Consider the following 17,992-nt stretch of genomic DNA (forward strand, 5'->3'; position numbering starts at 1 on the left):
GTAGTCTCAGAATACTGAGTAGAATACTTTCTTAAAAATGCACACCAAGACACCACTGTAAAGTTACAGTACATCAAGCATAAAGATAGAATCTTACAGACCAGCAGGAGAAAACAGATGGACCCCATCCGCAGAGCAACAGACAATAATGTTACAAAGGCTGTCTTATCAACAGAAAGAGACGGCAGAAGGCAAGGAGGGACAGACCTTCACACTGAAAAGGGGCACAGAATTCTGTACCATCATTCAAGAACAGAATGAAAACATTTCAGAGAGAAGGTCTGTGAAAGGAATGCCGAAGGATACGGAATGTCAGGGGAAGAAAAAACAAAAAGTATGTCACTAAGGTGTATGTATGCAATGAATATTAAAATAATTAAAACTGATGACTAACTTGTTTTTAAGTGAAACAGTAGATAATAACAATGGGGCAGATGTGGGGTAAGGGGAAGAAATGTGCTTAACAGGTAGTTAGAATATGATAAGGTGCTTGCCTGTTTGAAAAAGGTAAAGATACTGAAGAGCTTTGTTTTTACTCTACAACACTTCATATGTTTAAAAATTCTAAGAGCAACCACTACAAGAGGAAAGCTGCAAGCTATTGCTTCCAGGCCAGCAAAGGAAATTTTTTAGAAATGGATGAGAAAACTTTCAAGGCAACAAAGAACAAGAAACAAAAAAAAAGAAGAAACGATCAAGCATGACAACCATAAAACACGCACTCCACACTTCCTCCACGAAGACGGTGGATGTGCATCCAACTGCATTATTAATCACAGTAACGCAAGTTGGTTTAACTACTCTATTTAAAATAAAATACCGAGAACCACGTCTTCTGTTTGCAGTGCTCTGATTTCTGCTAAAATTATCAGTATATTTGGGGGAATTTGAAGTGTTGGAAAGCAGCTGATGGTTCAGATGGACACTCTCTGAAATGTTTATGACAACCAGTTTGAAAATGGTTGTCAAATTGAAGGTAAATGAGAAGGAGACAATAAGACCAACAGAGGCAGCGTCAGAAATATTGGGACTGCAGACAAATGTAGTTGCTTATAAAGAACTTCATTCAGCTCTCAAGAGACAAGAAGAGGCAGCAGCATTTAAACACTACTTGGCTAATTCTTTAATTTACTTTGTGTTCTCTTATTACAGCTTCTGACAACACACCAGCCATCTTCTGGTATGTTACATGTTAATCAAACTGCCTTAAATTATCGCAGACTAACTGCTGATGCTCACTGCGTGAAGCCCAGGCTGATGCTACAGAAAGTCTCTCTGCTGCCCCAGCGTCATTACTGCCCTGGGACTGACATTCTCAACTTGTCACTAGAAGGAAGCAACGCCCTGATCTCTAGAGCGATGCCAGTCTCGGGCTGGATGTAGCCTCTGTTCTTTAGAGCAACTTCATCCACAAGCTCTCACACTTCTGTGAATCCTTCAACTCCTGACACTTAGAATCAGTGGATTTTTGAGCTGATGGGATGAAAAACCTGGAGTCTCAGAGGGAAGTGACCGGTTGCAGGTACAGCATGCAAGAACAGAACTTAGACCCATCTTCCACCTCTGTATCAGAAATTATCCTCATTACATCATAGGTAAGGTCATCAAGAGCGAGAACCAGAAGAATCCTAAAGTCACTTCATTGTTTTTCCTCACAATTCCTCCGGCCTGGTCCCCTATACCTCCTGTTGTTCTAAATTTTCTCTCTACTGAGCAACCAGTGGTTACTAGGTAGGTTCTCAACGGAGGCTCAGAAGACTTTCCCTTCAGATTCATGGTTTCCTTAAAGGCTGGTATCCCTCCCAGACTACTGTTTTCTCCTAAAGCCTGAAAAGCTCCTTCAAACAACACAGTGGCTTCCTCCACAGAAGAAACAAGTATATTCATTTAACTCTTGATATCACTCTGCTTCTAAAAGCTGACACACACTTTTAGCCCTCTCTTCAAGGAAGTAAGACCAGGAAGTCATCTGATTAAACACAGCCATGCTTGGTGGCAAAGAACCAAGACCCTTTGTTTATAGCTCTGGGCAAGGGGAGAAGCTCACATTTCAGAAAATTTTCTTGGAGTAACCATACTTACAAGTAAAATAATGCAAAGGCGAAACCGCTGGAAAATTCCTGAGCCACAAACATTTCAGTGTGGACCAGGATCCAGAGTCAGAAACGGAAGCTGAAACCAAAAGGAGGAGTAGCCTGAAGGAGGGTAAAGAGGAGAGAGGCAGAGAGATCAAAGGCTGTGCAGAGAGCATCGCAGGCTTCTCTCTCTTTCTCTTCTCTGACGCTCAGTCTACCGGACGGTGTTTTGCATTTGCCCACCTTCAGATGAAAGGGTAAGTCGGGGTGTCTCAGGCAGGAAGACTGGGGGCCAGACAGCACCCTAGCCCCATTGTTTACCTTTCGTTGTGGTTGGTAGGAAGGTCCTGTGACAAGAGATCCCATTCTCTTGGAGAGGAGGGGAAAAAAAAAAAAACTACATTATGTGGCTTTCTCTGTGCTTTCCTTCAGTTAAACATTTCCAATATGTTCAAAAGAAATAAGAACCTAGTCCCTTTAAGGAACAACATATGTATATATATATAACACACACATATATATATAACATATATATATAAAACAATAAGTTATATTGTTCCATCTGGGTGCATACATTAGGAACAGCAGGGAACAGACAAAATGACTCTATGTGCATCTACTTGCAATGGAACTTAGTCTTTTAACCCAACACCCTCACAGTACAAAGACCCAAAACCCAGAAATCAGGTTACCTGGCTAGGTCAGGGTCACAAAACCCAGGTGGTGGCAGATCTCAGACTAGACCCTGAGTGTCCAACATCAGGGTCCTAGGAAGTCAGCCTTGCCATGAGCAGGAGAGGCTACCAGGGTTGCATGGCCCGGACGGAGGGAAGATTCCAGGCTTACAAACGGCAGAGAAGGACTCACAAAGATAACTGACAACCTGGATTCTACCAAGCATCTCAGTGCAGAAGGGAACTATCAAAGCAGAAGAAAAAGATAGAAAAAGAAAAAAACTACAAATTGTATGACAACGATTCAGTTTATTTCATTCATTAGGGGCTTGTGCAGATTAACAAGAAACAGTGAAGAAAAGAGTAAAATAAGCTATTTGAGCTAGGTGTTCATCAAAAAGAAAGGTTTTCTTCCGGTACATTTCTCACTTCAGTGGGAATATATTCCACTATACTCAAGTGTTTCTCACCTTGGTTCTTGAAAGCCTTTTTCAGAGATATTTTGGATGTTTGTTACAATGCAGATGCCAGGATCTCCTTCAAGTTACTGAACCAGAACCTCTGAGGCTCTCACTAAGAAATCTGAATTGTGAACAAGCTTCCTACGGACACTGACATTTTAGAACCAGTTCACTTCAGTACAGTTCAGTCACTCAGTCATGTCTGACTCTTTGCGACCCCATGGACTGCAGCACACCAGGCTTCCTTGTCCATCACCAACTCGTGGAGTCTACTCAAACACATGGCCATTGATTCGGTGATGCCATCCAACCATCTCATCCTCTGTCGTTCCCTTCTCCCACCTTCAATCTTTCCCAGTATCAAGGTCTTTTCAAATGAGTCAGTTCTTTACATCAGGTGGCCGAAATATTAGAGATTTAGCATCAGTCCTTCCAGTGAACACCCAGGACTGATTTCCTTTAGGATGGACTGGTTGGATCTCCTTGATGTCTAAGGGACTCTCAAGAGTCTTCTCCAACACCACAGGTCAAAAGCATCAGTTCTTTGGCACTCAGCTTTCTTTATAGTCAGACTCTCACACCCATACATGACTACTGGAAAAACCATGACTTTGACTAGACAGACCTTTGTTGGCAAAGTAATGTCTCTGCTTTTTAATATGCTGTCTAGGTTGATCATAGCTTTTCTTCCAAAGAGCTAGTGCCTTTTAATTTCATGGCTGCAGTCACCATCCAGTGATTTTGGAGCCCCCAAAATTAGTCTGTCACTGTTTCCATTGTTTTCCCATCTATTTGCCATGAAGTGATGGGACCAGATGCCACGATGTTAGTTTTCTGAAAGTTGAGTTTTAAGCCAGCTTTTTCACACTCCTCTTTCACTTTCATCAAGAGCCTCTTTACTACTTCTTCACTTTCTGCCATAAGGGTGGTGTCATTGCATATCTGAGGTTATTGATCTTTCTCCTGGCAATCTTGATTTCAGCTTGTGCTTCATCCAGTCCAGCATTTCTCATGATGTACTCTGCATATAAGTTAAATAAACAGGGTGACAATATGCAGCCTTGACGTACCCCTTTCCTGACTTGGAACCAGTCTGTTTTTCCATGTCCAGTTCTAATTGTTGCTTCTTGACCTGCATACAGATTTCTCAGGAGGCAGGTCAGGTGGTCTGGTATTTTCATCTCTTGAAGAATTTTCCACAGTTTACTGTGACCCACACAATGAAAGGCTTTGGCATAGTCAATAAAGCAGAAGTAGATATTTCTCTGGAACTCTCTTGTTTTTTCAATGATCCAACAGATGTTGGCAATTTGATCTCTGGTTCCTTTACCTTTTCTATATCCAGCTTGAACATCTGGAAGTTCACAGTTCAAGTACTGTTGATGCCTGGCTTGGAGAATATTGAGCATTACTTTACTAGCGTGTGAGATGAGTGCAATTGTGCAGTAGTCTGAGCATTCTTTGGCACTGGCTTTCTTTGGGACTGGAATGAAAACTGACCTTTGCCAGTCCTGTGGCCACTGCTGAGTTTTCCACATTTGCTGGCATATTGAGTGCAGCATTTTCACAGCATCACCTTTTAGGATTTGAAATAGCTCAACTGGAATTCCATCACCTCCACTAGCTTTGTTCATAGTGATGCTTCCTAAGGCCCACTTGACTTTGCATTCCAGAATGTCTGACTCTAGGTGAGTGATCACACCATCATGAAGATCTTTTCTGTATAGTTCTTCTGTGTATTCTTGCCACCTCTTCTTAATATCTTCTGCTTCTGTTAGGTCCATACCATTTTTGTCCTTTTTTGGCCAATCTTTGCATGAAATGTTCTCTTGATATCTTTAATTATCTTGAAGAGATCTTTAGTCTTTCCCATTTTATTGTTTTCCTCTACTTCTTTGCACTGATCTCTGAGGAAGGCTCTCTTATCTCTCCTTGCTATTTTTTGGAACTCTGCATTCAAATGGCTATATCTTTCCTTTTCTCCTTTGCATTTAGCTTTTTTTCTCAGCTATTTGTAAGGCCTCCTCAACCATTTTGCCTTTTTGCATTTCTTTTTCTTGGAGATTGTCTTGATCATCGCCTCCTGTACAATGTCATGAACCTTCATCCATAGTTCATCAGGCACTCTATCAGATGTAGTCTCTTAAATCTGTTTCTCACTCCCACTATATAATCGTAAGGGATTTGATTTAGGTCATACTGAATGGTCTGGTGGTTTTCCCTACTTTCTTCAATTTAAGTCTGAATTTGACAATAAGGAGTTCATGATCTGAGCCACAGTCAGTTCCCAGTCTTGTTTTTGCTGACTGCATAGAGCTTCTCCATCTTTGGCTGCAAATAATATAATCAATCTGATTTTGGTCTTGACCATCTGGTGATGTTCATATGCAGAGTCTTGTCTTGTTGGAAAAGGGTTTTTGCTATGACCCGTGTGTTCTCTTGGCAAAACTGTTAGCCTTTGCCTTGCTTCATTCTGTATTCCAAGGCCAAATCTGCCTGTTACTCCAGGTATTTCTTGACTTTCTACTTTTGCATTCCAGTCCCCTATAATGAAAAGGACATCTTTTTGGGGTGTTAGTTCTAGAAGGTCATGTAGGTCTTCATAGAGGCATTCAACTTCAGCTTCTTTAGCTGGAACCAGCTTCTTTAGAACAAAAACCATTCATAATCCCTTCATTGGAGAATTAGTTGAATTCCATCTGCCCTCCAGGCCTCCCCAGGCCCACTTCAGAGAGACTCAGCCCAAAACAGTGAGTGCCCTCCAATCACAGAGATTCCCAGGCCCTTCCAGGTCTTATCCCCCAGCCAGGCCCTGAAGGACTGAACTGATTTAATTTGAAATTTCTATATTTTTATGCTAAAATTGCAAACAAGTATTGCTTTGCTAATGAAAAACATACCAAATATTTCTATCATCAGGATGTAGTTTTCCCATCAAAGTCAAGGGATGGGGGAAAGTTATTAAAAACAAGCAAACAAGAGACAGAGTGACTGACTTTCTGGGCTACACTTCTCTCAATAAGGCCCAAGTCAGGGTACCCGGCCCCACCAGGCTCCCCTACCAAGTGGCAGTTAATTGGAGTAAAGGCCATGAGGTGAGACTATGGGAGGACCAAACACTGTCCCACTTTGCCTACAAGTCCAGATCTTTGGAAGGGAGGGAGCAGGGTGTGTGGTAGGAAATACTGGTGCAGGCAGCAGCTGCCTGAAAGACTCACTGTAGCAGCTGGAAGACCAGTGGGCTGGCTGAACCCCTGGGAAGCCTCCAGGCTGCTGCTGGGCCCCTCCATTTTCCCTAGAATGTGGCCAAACAGCCAGTATGAGAGGAGACAGAGGAGGCAGCATTTAAATTAGAGAACTGTATCAGTCTAAGGATTCCTGCTTATTTCCCCAAACCACAGCATGCCCTGAGGGGCAGAAAGGAGGGATAAGGCAACATCCTTTCCACATCCAAACTGCTGAGGCACGTCTCAGAAGACTGTTTTAAGGAGACAGACTGAAAATAGCCAGAGCAGTAATCACTACCTTTGAGCCTGGATTCCCTAAATATAACGAATGACACTCAACTCGGGATTATCTCTGCCCACTGAGGAGAAAAATGTCAGCAGGAAAGAAAGATGGTCACACCTCGGGACCTGAGGGTGTCAAGCTGTACCCTCTCGAATTTCTAGGAGATGCATGTGGACCCCCAGAGGAACTTTCATCCAACAAGTGGCTGCTATCTTGATGAGGGTCTGCCTGCCTCCTGACTCCATCTGCAGCAACGTTAGGATATCTGGGGTGGCTTCCAGCCTCCCTCCCCTCCATTCCTACCTAATGACAGGACCCTTGTTTATAAAGCCCCTGAGAGTCCTTGACAGTCTCCAAGAAGGCTGTCTTCATGCCAGTGACGACAGAGGAAAAGGCAGGATACTGCCAGCAACAGAGTCCAAGCATCTCCAGTGAGGGCAACTTTATGCTAAAATATATTTTCTCTGTGTATATAAAGATATATATATATATGGAGAGAGAGACATGAACAAGAATTACCTTATCAGTACTGGTGATGCCTGGTGATTTTAATTCCATTTACATTTTTTGGCATTTTCCAATTTCTTTTTTAATCATCAAGGTGATTATCTTTTTATAATCATTTAATAAAACATTACCTTAAAAGATATTAATAGCTATAATTTACCTAGATGTGAACATGGCATATGACAGACAAGGCCATTTATGCTGTGCAGTGTCTAAAGCAGACAAGAAGAAAGCGTTATAGAGTCAGAAACTTCTCTTTCTCTTCTTGGTAGCCCCTTTGTTGCGACTCATCTGTAAAGTTCTCAAGCCTCTGCCTACCCATTTGTTGGAGTCCTTGGAGACTGCATATGTCTAAATAAAAGTTCCTAAGTTTAAACCACAACTTTAAATGTCCATACTAAACCAAATTTTTATGTGTTATTTTGTTTTCATCCTCTGTTCTGATATAGATATTAAAACAGGTACTGAAAAAGTAGCTGGATGGTAATGTAAAATTATTAATTTCTGAACAGTTGAGAAGCTGAATAAAGTCGACCCTTGAACAATGTGGGGGTTAATTTGTGTATAACTTACAGCTGGCCCTCTGAAGCCACAGCTCCTCTCCCATCAGCGCATTTGACCAACCTCAGACTGCATAGTCCTGTGGTATTTACCACTGAAATATACTGTGTATAAGAGAAATTGTGTGGATCAATCCCACATTTTTCAAGGGTCAACTGTATATGGTTTTTATATTATGGAAAGGGTGACATTTAAGTATCATTGGGTTTCTTAAAGTTAAAACCAAACTACATGCAAGTAATATAATGAACTGAGAATTTCCTGCTCTGGAATAGTATAGGAGACCCTTGGTTAAGGTGCTTCATAACCTTCACCTTTCCCCAGTGAAGAGTGTATGATTTCAAACCCATCAAGAGCTGAGGAAACACCCTTGACCAAGCCTATCAGGTGGTAACACACACACTCTATTAAAAGCTATTTTGTTTCTTCTCTTCTACATAATTTCATCGCCTTATGCAACCACATAGTATATACATAAAATTATAGTTTGATGAATTTCAACATATTTGCCAGGATCTATACAGCTCAGAATACTCCCATAGCTGCTGGCTGTGGTTCTCTAAAGGATGATATTAATAAAAGATACTGTTGCTGCCATATGGTAAAAATAAGAGGTATGAGACCCAAGACCATTAAACGGGACCATTTGCTACTTTCTCTGATGTAACTGCCATGGGATGGAACACATAATAGCTTCAGAACCAGAAGACCTAGGTGTGAAACACAGCCCTGCATTTACATGCTGTCATGATCTTGCCTATCCTGCTTACCTCCTGCCTCCTTGATATGGGAGTTGTTGTGAGGATTTTAAAAAGGATAATGTCTGCGAAAATACTTGAAATCAATGGCAACCCATTCCAGTACTCTTGCCTAGAAAATTCCAAGGATGGAGAGCCTGGTGGGCTACAGTCCATGGGTTCACAAAGAGTCAGACATGACTGAGTGACTTCATGATTGTAGAATATAGCAATTCATCTGAGGAAGAAAAAGAAGCCTCAATTCTAAACCCTTGAAAACCTCATTCACACAGATTAGATGGGCTGGAGCAGTGGGTGGAGCTGGAGTTAGAGGTCAGGTGCTAGACTGAAGAGAACGGGTTTCTTCAACTTGGCCCTCAAGGCCATGGAACATTCCTACCCTCTCAGTTGGGTATAAGCTTTCAATAGACTTCCCTTGGGAATTCTCAGTGCGAGTCAACCCATCAGTTAGGAGAGAGGCAGTTTAGCCGGATGTGTGTGCTGAGTCTCTCAGTCATGTCTGACTCTTTGTGACCCCCCGGACTGTAGCCTGCCAGGCTCCTCTCTCCATGGGACTTTTTAGGCAAGAATACTGGAGTGGGTTGCCATTTCCTCCTCCAAGGGATCTTCCCGACCCAAGGATTGAACCCACATCTCCTGCACTGGCAGGCAGGTTCTTTCACCACCAAATTACTTGGGAAGCTTCCGCCAGATGGCTCCCTCTATTACTGGGAGTCTTTGCCACATCACTGTCAATACCCAGCAATGCTGAATAGAGTGGGCAGCAGGTGCTGACCCAGAAGCAATGCTCAGCCAGGGGCCTGCTGGGGCTCTGGACTGGTCCTGTGTGCCCCGTCAGGTGCGGAAGGAACATCTTATTTCTGTCTTTCTGAGCAAGGTGGCCCTGATCAGGAGGAGAGCCACCTAGTCACTAAAGGGAGAGACATTGGCCTTATTACAACCCATTGCTAAATCTGCAGCACTGCTTCTTTCAGAGATAAACAAGGCTATGAAGCCCATGTGAGTGCTGTGTGGGTCATGGTCATCCAAATCTTTCAAGATCAGGCAGGACACTGTTTCCTCATTTGTGTTTTCAGAGCATTAATCCTATGAAATGCTCTGGACAGTCTTCCTGGTATCACATTTCAAAAATATTTACTACATTCTTCAGCTAGAAGGGTCATATTGCCCCTTATACATATGAAAAGGTCCTGAAAAATCTTGAAGTTAAAAAAAAAATCTAACTTTATTTAACCAAACTTCTTTTAACACGCAACATTATCTGGCAGTTAAGAATGGGAGGTATGGGTGTCTACAGCCAGGCTTTGAACCATATGTTCTTCCACTCACCAGCTGTATGAGCGTGAGCAAGTTAATCTCTCTGGCTCAGTTTCCGTGCCTGTGAAATGGGAATAATAATATATCTTCCTCATGGTGTTTTTCATGAAAATGAAATGAGCTAAAAAGTACAGATCGCTGAGAACAGGGTCTAGAATACAGAAAGCACTGAATAAATATTAGCTATTATAATTTGCATGCTTATTATCTGATGATTAACTATCCATTTTCTATGACACTTACTTATATCCTAAGCAACTTGTGTCCCATGGGATAGGGAAACAGAATAGGTAAAATCACTTGTAGCACAAAAAGTCTAGCAGAGGAATCAGAGTTTCAGTCTCCAGTGTCAACTTCCCCTTCTTGTTTTTTATTTAGAAAAATAAGGTCATTGGACTAGTTGATCCTTCCAGCTACAGTAGTCCAAGATTCTAAAAAAGAGACACAGAATCATTAAACCCAAAGGCCCCTACCCAGTCCTGGATCCAACCTGGGTACTCTATGGTTCTACCTTCCAGAGACCTTGTTCAGATTTTAAGTTGCCATGGCAAGACTTCAGGTTAACGAACCAGTTGCAGCTCTGCAAGATGAATGTGGAAACTGCATTTTGTCACCTCCCCCCAGAGCTCTGAAACGCTCTGCAGGGAATCAAACTGACAGCAGTTACAGTGGCAGCAGCAGCTGCCACCTACCTGCTCCACAGTCGCTTCAGCCCCCTCAGCCTCGGTTTCTGTACCAAAGTATTGCTCCAATTTTCCCCCTCTTGTGGTCTCCAGGGCCCAGAAGGCACCTGGACCTGTCCACTGGTCATCTACTCTGCTTATCTCGGATATGGCATGCTCCTCCTAAGGGCTGAACTTTTCTTCGCATCTTCCTCGTTTGTACAGAGCTCCAGGCTGTTATTTCAGATACCCATCTGTGCTCAATCTTGTTGACCTATCTCAAATTTGGACCTTACCTCTGGAGTCCACCCTGTCCCAGCAGGGCAAAAGCTGCTGCTTCTGCCCCGAGGGTGTCCTGTCCACACCTCTGCTTTCTCCTAGTTCAGTCTTTTGGAATTTTCTAGAATGTCAGATGGCTACACCGCTTTGAATTTTACTTGTGAATCCATCCACCCATCTCTAGCAAGCCAACCAAAATTTATTGAATGCTTCCTACATGCAAGCAAACTTCTAAGTTCTGTTGATGGAACAATGAGCCGAAACATTCTCCCTATTCCCATTCGACACGTATTTTAGTAGAGGAGAAAAGACAAGCAAACAAACTGAAAAAGCACACCAAACAGTGAAAAGGGCCATGAAGAAAATAAAACAAAGTGAGGTTATACAATAAAAGTGACGAGGAGATGGGAATTCAGTGGGCGGATGGGGTGGGGTTAGGTTGGGTCTCTTGTGGGAGGAGACAGATGAGTTCAGTTCAGTTCAGTCACTCAGTTGTGTCCGACTCTGCGAACCCATGGACGGCAGCATGTCAGATTTCCCTGCTCATCACCAACTCCCAGAGTTTACTCAAACTCATGCCCATTGAGTCAGTGATGCCATCCAACCATCTCACCGTCCATTGTCCCATTCTGCTCCCGCCTTCAACCTTTCCCAGCATCAGGGTCTTTTCCAGTGAGTCAGTTCTTCATATTAGCTGGCCAAAGGATTGGAGTTTCAGCTTCAGCATCAGTCCTTCCAATGAATGAGATCCAACCAGTCCATCCTAAAGGAAATTGGTCCTAATATTCATTGGAAGGACTGATGCTGAAGCTTTAGGACCAATTTCCTTTAGGATGGACTGGTTGGATTTCCTTGCAGTCCAAGGGACTCTCAAGAGTCTTCTCCAATACCACAGTTCAAAAGCATCAATTCTTTGGCGCTCAGCTTTCCTTATGGTCCAACTCTCACATCCATACATGACTACTGGAATAGCATAGCAGTGACTAGATGGACCTTTGTCAACAAAGTAATGTCTCTGCTTTTTAATATGCTGTCTAGGTGGATCATAGCTTTTCTTCCAAGGAGCTAGCATCTTTTAATTTCATGGGTGCTGTCACCATCTGCAGTGATTTTGGAGCCCCCAAAAATAAAGTCAGCCACTGTTTCCATTGTTTCCTTATCTATTTGCCTCATCTTTTTGAAGTGATGGGACCGGATGTCATGTTCTTTGTTTTCTGAATGTTGACTTTTAAGTCAACTTTTCCACTCTCCTCTTTGCCTTTCATCAAGAGGCTCTTTAGTTCTTCTTCACATTCTGCCATAAGAGTGTTGTCACCTGCAAATCTGAGGTTATTGATATTTTTCCCAGCAATCTCGATTCCAGCTTGTGCTTCATCCAGCCCGGCATTTTACATGATGTACTCTGCATATAAGTTAAATAAGTAGGGTGACAAAATGCAGCCTTGACTTACTCCTTTCCCGATTTTAAACCAGTCTGTTGTTTCATGTCCAGTTCTACCTGTTGCTTCTTCACCTGCATGTAGATTTCTCAGGAGGCAGGTGAGGTGGTCTGGTATTCCCATCTCTTGAAAAATTTCCCCCAGTTTCTTGTGATCCACACAGTCAAAGGCTTTAGCATAGTCAATAGAGCAGAGTAGATGTTTTTCTGGAACTCTCTTGCTTTTTCCATGATCCAGCGGATGTTGGCAATTTGATCTCTGGTTCCTCTGCCTTTTCTAAATCCAGTTTGAACTTCTGGAAGTTCACGGTTCATGTACTGTTAAAGTCTGGCTTGGAGAACTCTGAGCATTACTTTGCTAGCATGTGAGATGAGTGCAACTGAAGGTAGTTTGAGCATTCTTTAGGATTGCTTTTCTTTGGGATTGGAATGAAAACTGACCTTTTCCAGTCCTGTGGCCACTGCTGAGTTTCCCAAATTTGCTGGCATATTGAGTGCAGCACTTTCACAGCATCATCTTTTAGGACTTGAAATAGCTCAACTGGAATTCCATAACCTCCACCAGCTTTGTTCATAGTGGTATTTCCTAAGACTCACTGGACTTCTCATTCCAGGATGTGTGGCTCTAGGTCAGTGATCACACCATCGTGATTATCTTGGTCATGAAGATCTATTTTGTATAGTTCTTCTGTGTATTCTTGCCACCTCTTCTTAATATCCTCTGCTTCTGTTAGGTCCATAGCATTTCTCTCCTTTATCGAGCCCATCTTTGCATGAAATGTTCCCTTGGTATCTCTAATTTCTTGAAGAGATCTCTAGTCTTTCCCATTCTATTGTTTTCCTCTATTTCTTTGCATTGATATCCGAGGAAGGCTTTCTTATCTCTCCTTGCTATTCTTTGGAACTCTGCATTCAAATGGGTATATCTTTCCTTTTCTCCTTTGTCTTTAGTTTCTCTTCTCTTCTCAGCTATTTGTAAGGCCTCCTCAGACAATCATTTTGCTTTTTGCATTTCTTTTTTCTTTGGGATGGCCTTGATCACTGCCTCCTGTACAAAGTCATGAACCTCTGTCCACAGTTCTTCAAGCACTCTATCAGATCTAATCTCTAGAATCTATTTGTCACTTCTACCGTATAATCATAAGGGATTTGATTTAGGTCATATCTGAATGATCTGGTGGTTTTCCTTACTTTCTTCAATTTAACTCAATATTTGACTTAAATTGACTTGTTGCCAATATTGGCAACAAGGAGTTCATGATCTGAGCCACACATGATCTGAGTCTGCTCCTGGTCTTGTTTTTGCTGACTATATATAGAGTTTCTCCATCTTTGGCTGCAAAGAATATAATCAATCTGATTTCGGTGTTGACCATCTGGTGATGTCCATGTGTAGAGTCTTCTCTTGTGTTGTTGGAAGAGGGTGTTTGCTGTGACCAGCGCATTCTCTTGGCAAAACTCTGTTAACCTTTGCCCTGCTTTGTTTTGTAATCCAAGGCCAAAGTTGCCTGTTACTCCAGGTAGCTCTTGACTTCCTACTTTTGCATTCCAGTCCCCTATAATGAAAAGGACATCTTTTTTGGGTGTTAGTTCTAGAAGGTTCGTAGGTCTTCATAGAACTGTTCAACTTCAGCTTCTTCAACATTACTGGTCGGGGCATAGACTTGGATTATTGTGATATTGAATGGTTTGCTTTGGAAACGAACAGAGATCATTCTGTCGTTTTTGAGACTGCATTCAACTACTGCATTTCGGACTCTTTTGTTGACCATGATGGCTACTCCATTTCTTCTAAGGGACTGTTGCTCACAGTAGTAGATATAATGGTCACCTGAGTTAAATTCTCCCATTCCAATCCATTTTAGTTCACTGATTCCTTAAATGTCTATGTTCACTCTTGCCATCTCCTGTTTGACCACTTCCAATTTACCTTGATTCATGGACCTAATATTCTAGGTTCCTAAGCAATATTGCTCTTTACAGCATCGGACTTTACTTCCATCACCAGTCACATCCACAACTGGTTGTTGTTTCTGCTTTGGCTCCGTCTCTTTTTCTGGAGTTATTTCTTCACTGATTTCCAGTAGCATATTGGGTACCTACTGACCTAGGGAGGTCATCTTTCAGTGTTCCATCTTTTTGCCTTTTCTTACTGTTCATGGGGTTCTCAAGGCAAGAATACTGAAGTGGTTTGCCATTCCCTTCTCCAGTGGACCACATTTTGTGAGAACTCTCCACCATGACCCGTCTGTCTTGGGTGGCCATACACGGCATGGCTCATAGTTTCACTGAGTTAGACAAGGCTGTGGTCCATGTGATCAGTTTGGATAGTTTTCTGTGATTGTGGTTTTCATTCTGTCTGCCCTCTGACAGAGAAGGAAAAGAGGCTTATGGAAGCTTCCTGTTGGGAGAGACTGACAGATGAAGTGAGATCTGAAAAGCAAGGGGACCCAGCGTTGCAAAGGTCTGGTCCAGAGTGTTCTCCTGCAAGCACAGAGAACAGTCAGTGCACAGACCCAGAGGCCAGGACCAGATCAGGAAAGGGAGTAGGAAATAAGGCCAGTGTGGCTAGAACAGAGCAAGAGGGAGTGAGTAGATGAGACCCAGGACAGATGTTGCCAGCCCATGGAGGTCTGGATTTTGTTCTCATTGTGATAGGAATCAACTGTAAGCAAGGACTGACATGGTAAATCTATCCTTCTTCTTGGGGCATGTGTTCCCAAACAATATAACTGTAATATGTGCTTAGCAATACATCAGTGATTCTCAACCAAATCCTACATTCTGTTTGCTCATCATCGTACCAAGGATATTAAGATACTGGACCAGGGCTGAAGTGAAAATTATAACAAAACTACCCAATGATATCCCTGTAAGGCTGGGAATTACACTGTAATTTAAGAACTTAAAAGTCAGAATTTCAGATACATTATTAGCTCTAATTAATAAGTCAGTCCTTCTGGGATTTGCTAGCGATAAGAGCTCAGGCAGCAATGCAGACTGAATGAATAACATTTTTACAGAAAAAGCAGGATTGCTCACAGTAACTTACGCGGCCTGGAAAGTTATAGAGAACTGAAAATGAAACGATGGTATCTTTAACAAGGGTCATCCTACTACTTTATAACTCTTGCCAACACAGGTCTCTAAAAAAAGTGTACTAAAGTGAGTTTCCAATTGAAAAGATAAAGTCTCAGTGCAGGCAACATTAGCAGCCCCGTTCCTTGCCATTGTAATAAATGATGAGGTAGGTGTTTTGAAGATGAAAAAGCAGAGCATCTCTTTGTAATCTTGACAGACATCGTACCCTGTTCACTGATCCTGTATGTTGGAGTGAAGACCTGCGTGGGGAAGTTGATTCCTGCAGTGTTCCTGGTGTGTCTTTCCAGGGGTAGCAGCAGGGACAACATCTCTTTAGCAGACACTGTTCATGAACCTGTGCCCAGCTTCTCTGTACCACTGAAACTGGGAAAGCGTGTGTGCCCCTGATAATCGTATTCGGCAAATGGCCTGAAATCAGTCACTAACAAGGGGGACAGTCAGTAATTAACATCCTGACGGCGAGAGCTCCCGTGATGAAAGGTGCCAGGAGCGAACGCTGATGGTACCTAGGGTGGGCTAGGCTTTTGTGCCTGTGTGTGTATGTGTGCTCAAGGTGAGATCCTCGAAGGGAGCTGGGTTTCCTCCATCTCCTGTAGAAGATATACAATTGGGCCTCCTCTCAAATCCCCCATGCCTGGCTTAGATTACTCTTTTACCTTTATTCTCTTTAAGACTTGTGTGGAGTATACTTTGTAATAAAACGATTCTCAATTTATATCACCCATGGATGACTGTTCTACCTCCCCAATAGGCTGTAAAATCCTTCAAGTCCAAGTCATCTCTTTTGCTCCCCACTCACCTGTCATATAAAAACAACCAACAGTGTAGGAGGGAGTGAAATAAAACATAATTGTCTTCCAGCCTCGCTCCCCAAAGATAACCACTATTAAGTTCCCTGCATCTCCCATAAAAGTTTGTGGGCAAACTTCTGTGTTATTCAGCGTTCAATCCAAGGAGCAAAACTTAGAAGAAATATGGATTGATACATACAATTTCAAATCAGTTCTGGTTCAGGGCAGTATATGTGCATGTGTGCTAAGTTGCTTCAGTCATGTCCGACTCTGTGACCCCATGGACTGTAGCCCACCAGGCTCCTCTGTCCATGGGATTCTCTATGTGAGAATATTGGAGTGGGTTGTCATTTTCTTCTCCAGGGGATCTTCCCAACCCAGGGATCGGACCCACATCTCTTAAGTCTCCTGCATTGGCAGGCGGATTCTTTACCGCTAGCACCACCTGGGAAGCCCCGCAGGGAAGTATACTAATAAATAATTATAAATTAGTACAACTTAATTATAAATTAGTACATCAGTACATAAAAGGGGTGTACATAAATTATACATAAATGAGTACATAATTAGGTCTTCCCTGGTGGCTCAGTCGGTAAAGAATTTGCCTGCAATGTGGGAAACCCCAGTTTGATCCCTGGGTTGGGAAGATCCCCTAGAGAAGGGAACAGCAACCCACTCCAGTATTCTTGCCTGGAGATTCCCACAGACAGAGGAGCCTGGCGGGCTACAGTCCACGGGGTCACAGAGAGTCGAACATGACCGAGTGACTAACACTTCAAGGGGTGTAGTGGACATTCCAAGGTAGATGAGACCACTCCGTTATCACAGCACAAGCCTGGCAAGTCCAGCTCTGTCTCTAACATGCTGGCTGTTCTCTGGCCAACTGACTCCATCTCTCTATATCTCAGTTTCCTCTCCTACAAAATCGGAATCTGTTCTCTATGGTCCTTGAATACAAAAACTTGGAATTAACGGTTGGGTAACGATAAATACAAACAGGTATGCCACAGCCAAAGTCCGAAATGTGTTATCAGGAAGACAATCACAAAGACAATCAATGTAACAGAATTCCAGGAGAATACAGTTGCAAATTATTATGGAACAGTTATTATTATTTTTAACTAAATTCCTGAGCTGTGATTCACAGGAACATCCACATCTTGTTTTAACACAGAGATGCACCAAGTAATATCCTCTGATTTGGAAGTTACCTTGGGCCATCAGCGACTCTTCACAAGTAGAAACAACCACCCAGATTCACTCATTTCTCAGCAATGCATGTGGCCTGCTCACCAGCATCAGAGGGCTTGGGAATATTTTTCCATTGCTGAGAGTTAGAGATAAGCTTGATAATATTTGGTAGCTATAGGGTCACACCTGAAGGGACTAGTCAACATCTGAATTCTCATATGCCACCTTGGTGACAACTAGCTGCCTACCAGGGAGGGGTTCTTCCTAGTGGTCAGTCTACATGTGATGTTCTGTTTGACCACATCCAATACCAGGAGCACAGATAAATCTCAGAGGAGGGAAGGACTGGGGACAGAGGGAAAGAGAGTGGGTAGAACACGATCATTGCTAATCCTCCATTCAGCAACGTGACTGCAAGCTAAAAGCAGACGACACTAATGATGGCTGAAAATCCTTGTTCTAGGGCTTCCCTGGGGGTGCAGAGGTTAAAGCGCCTGCCTGCAATGTGGGAGACCTGGGTTCGATCCCTGGGTCGGGAAGATCCCCTGGAGAAGGAAATGGCAACCCACTCCAGTATTCTTGCCTGCAGAATCCCATGGACAGAGGAGCTTGGTGGGCTACAGTCCACAGGTCGCAAAGAGTCGGACATGACTGAGCGACTTCACT

At 42.9% G+C, this 17,992-nt stretch overlaps 1 protein-coding gene across 1 annotated transcript in view; it reads right to left on the reverse strand.

Moving 5' to 3' along the window:
• Positions 1 to 17,992, reverse strand: part of UBE3D (ubiquitin protein ligase E3D) — a 159,919-nt gene that overhangs the window by 47,709 nt on the left and 94,218 nt on the right. The window lies entirely within an intron of this gene.

This window comes from Budorcas taxicolor, chromosome 9 (assembly GCF_023091745.1).
Source record: "Budorcas taxicolor isolate Tak-1 chromosome 9, Takin1.1, whole genome shotgun sequence".
Classification (NCBI taxonomy): Eukaryota; Metazoa; Chordata; class Mammalia; order Artiodactyla; family Bovidae; genus Budorcas; species Budorcas taxicolor.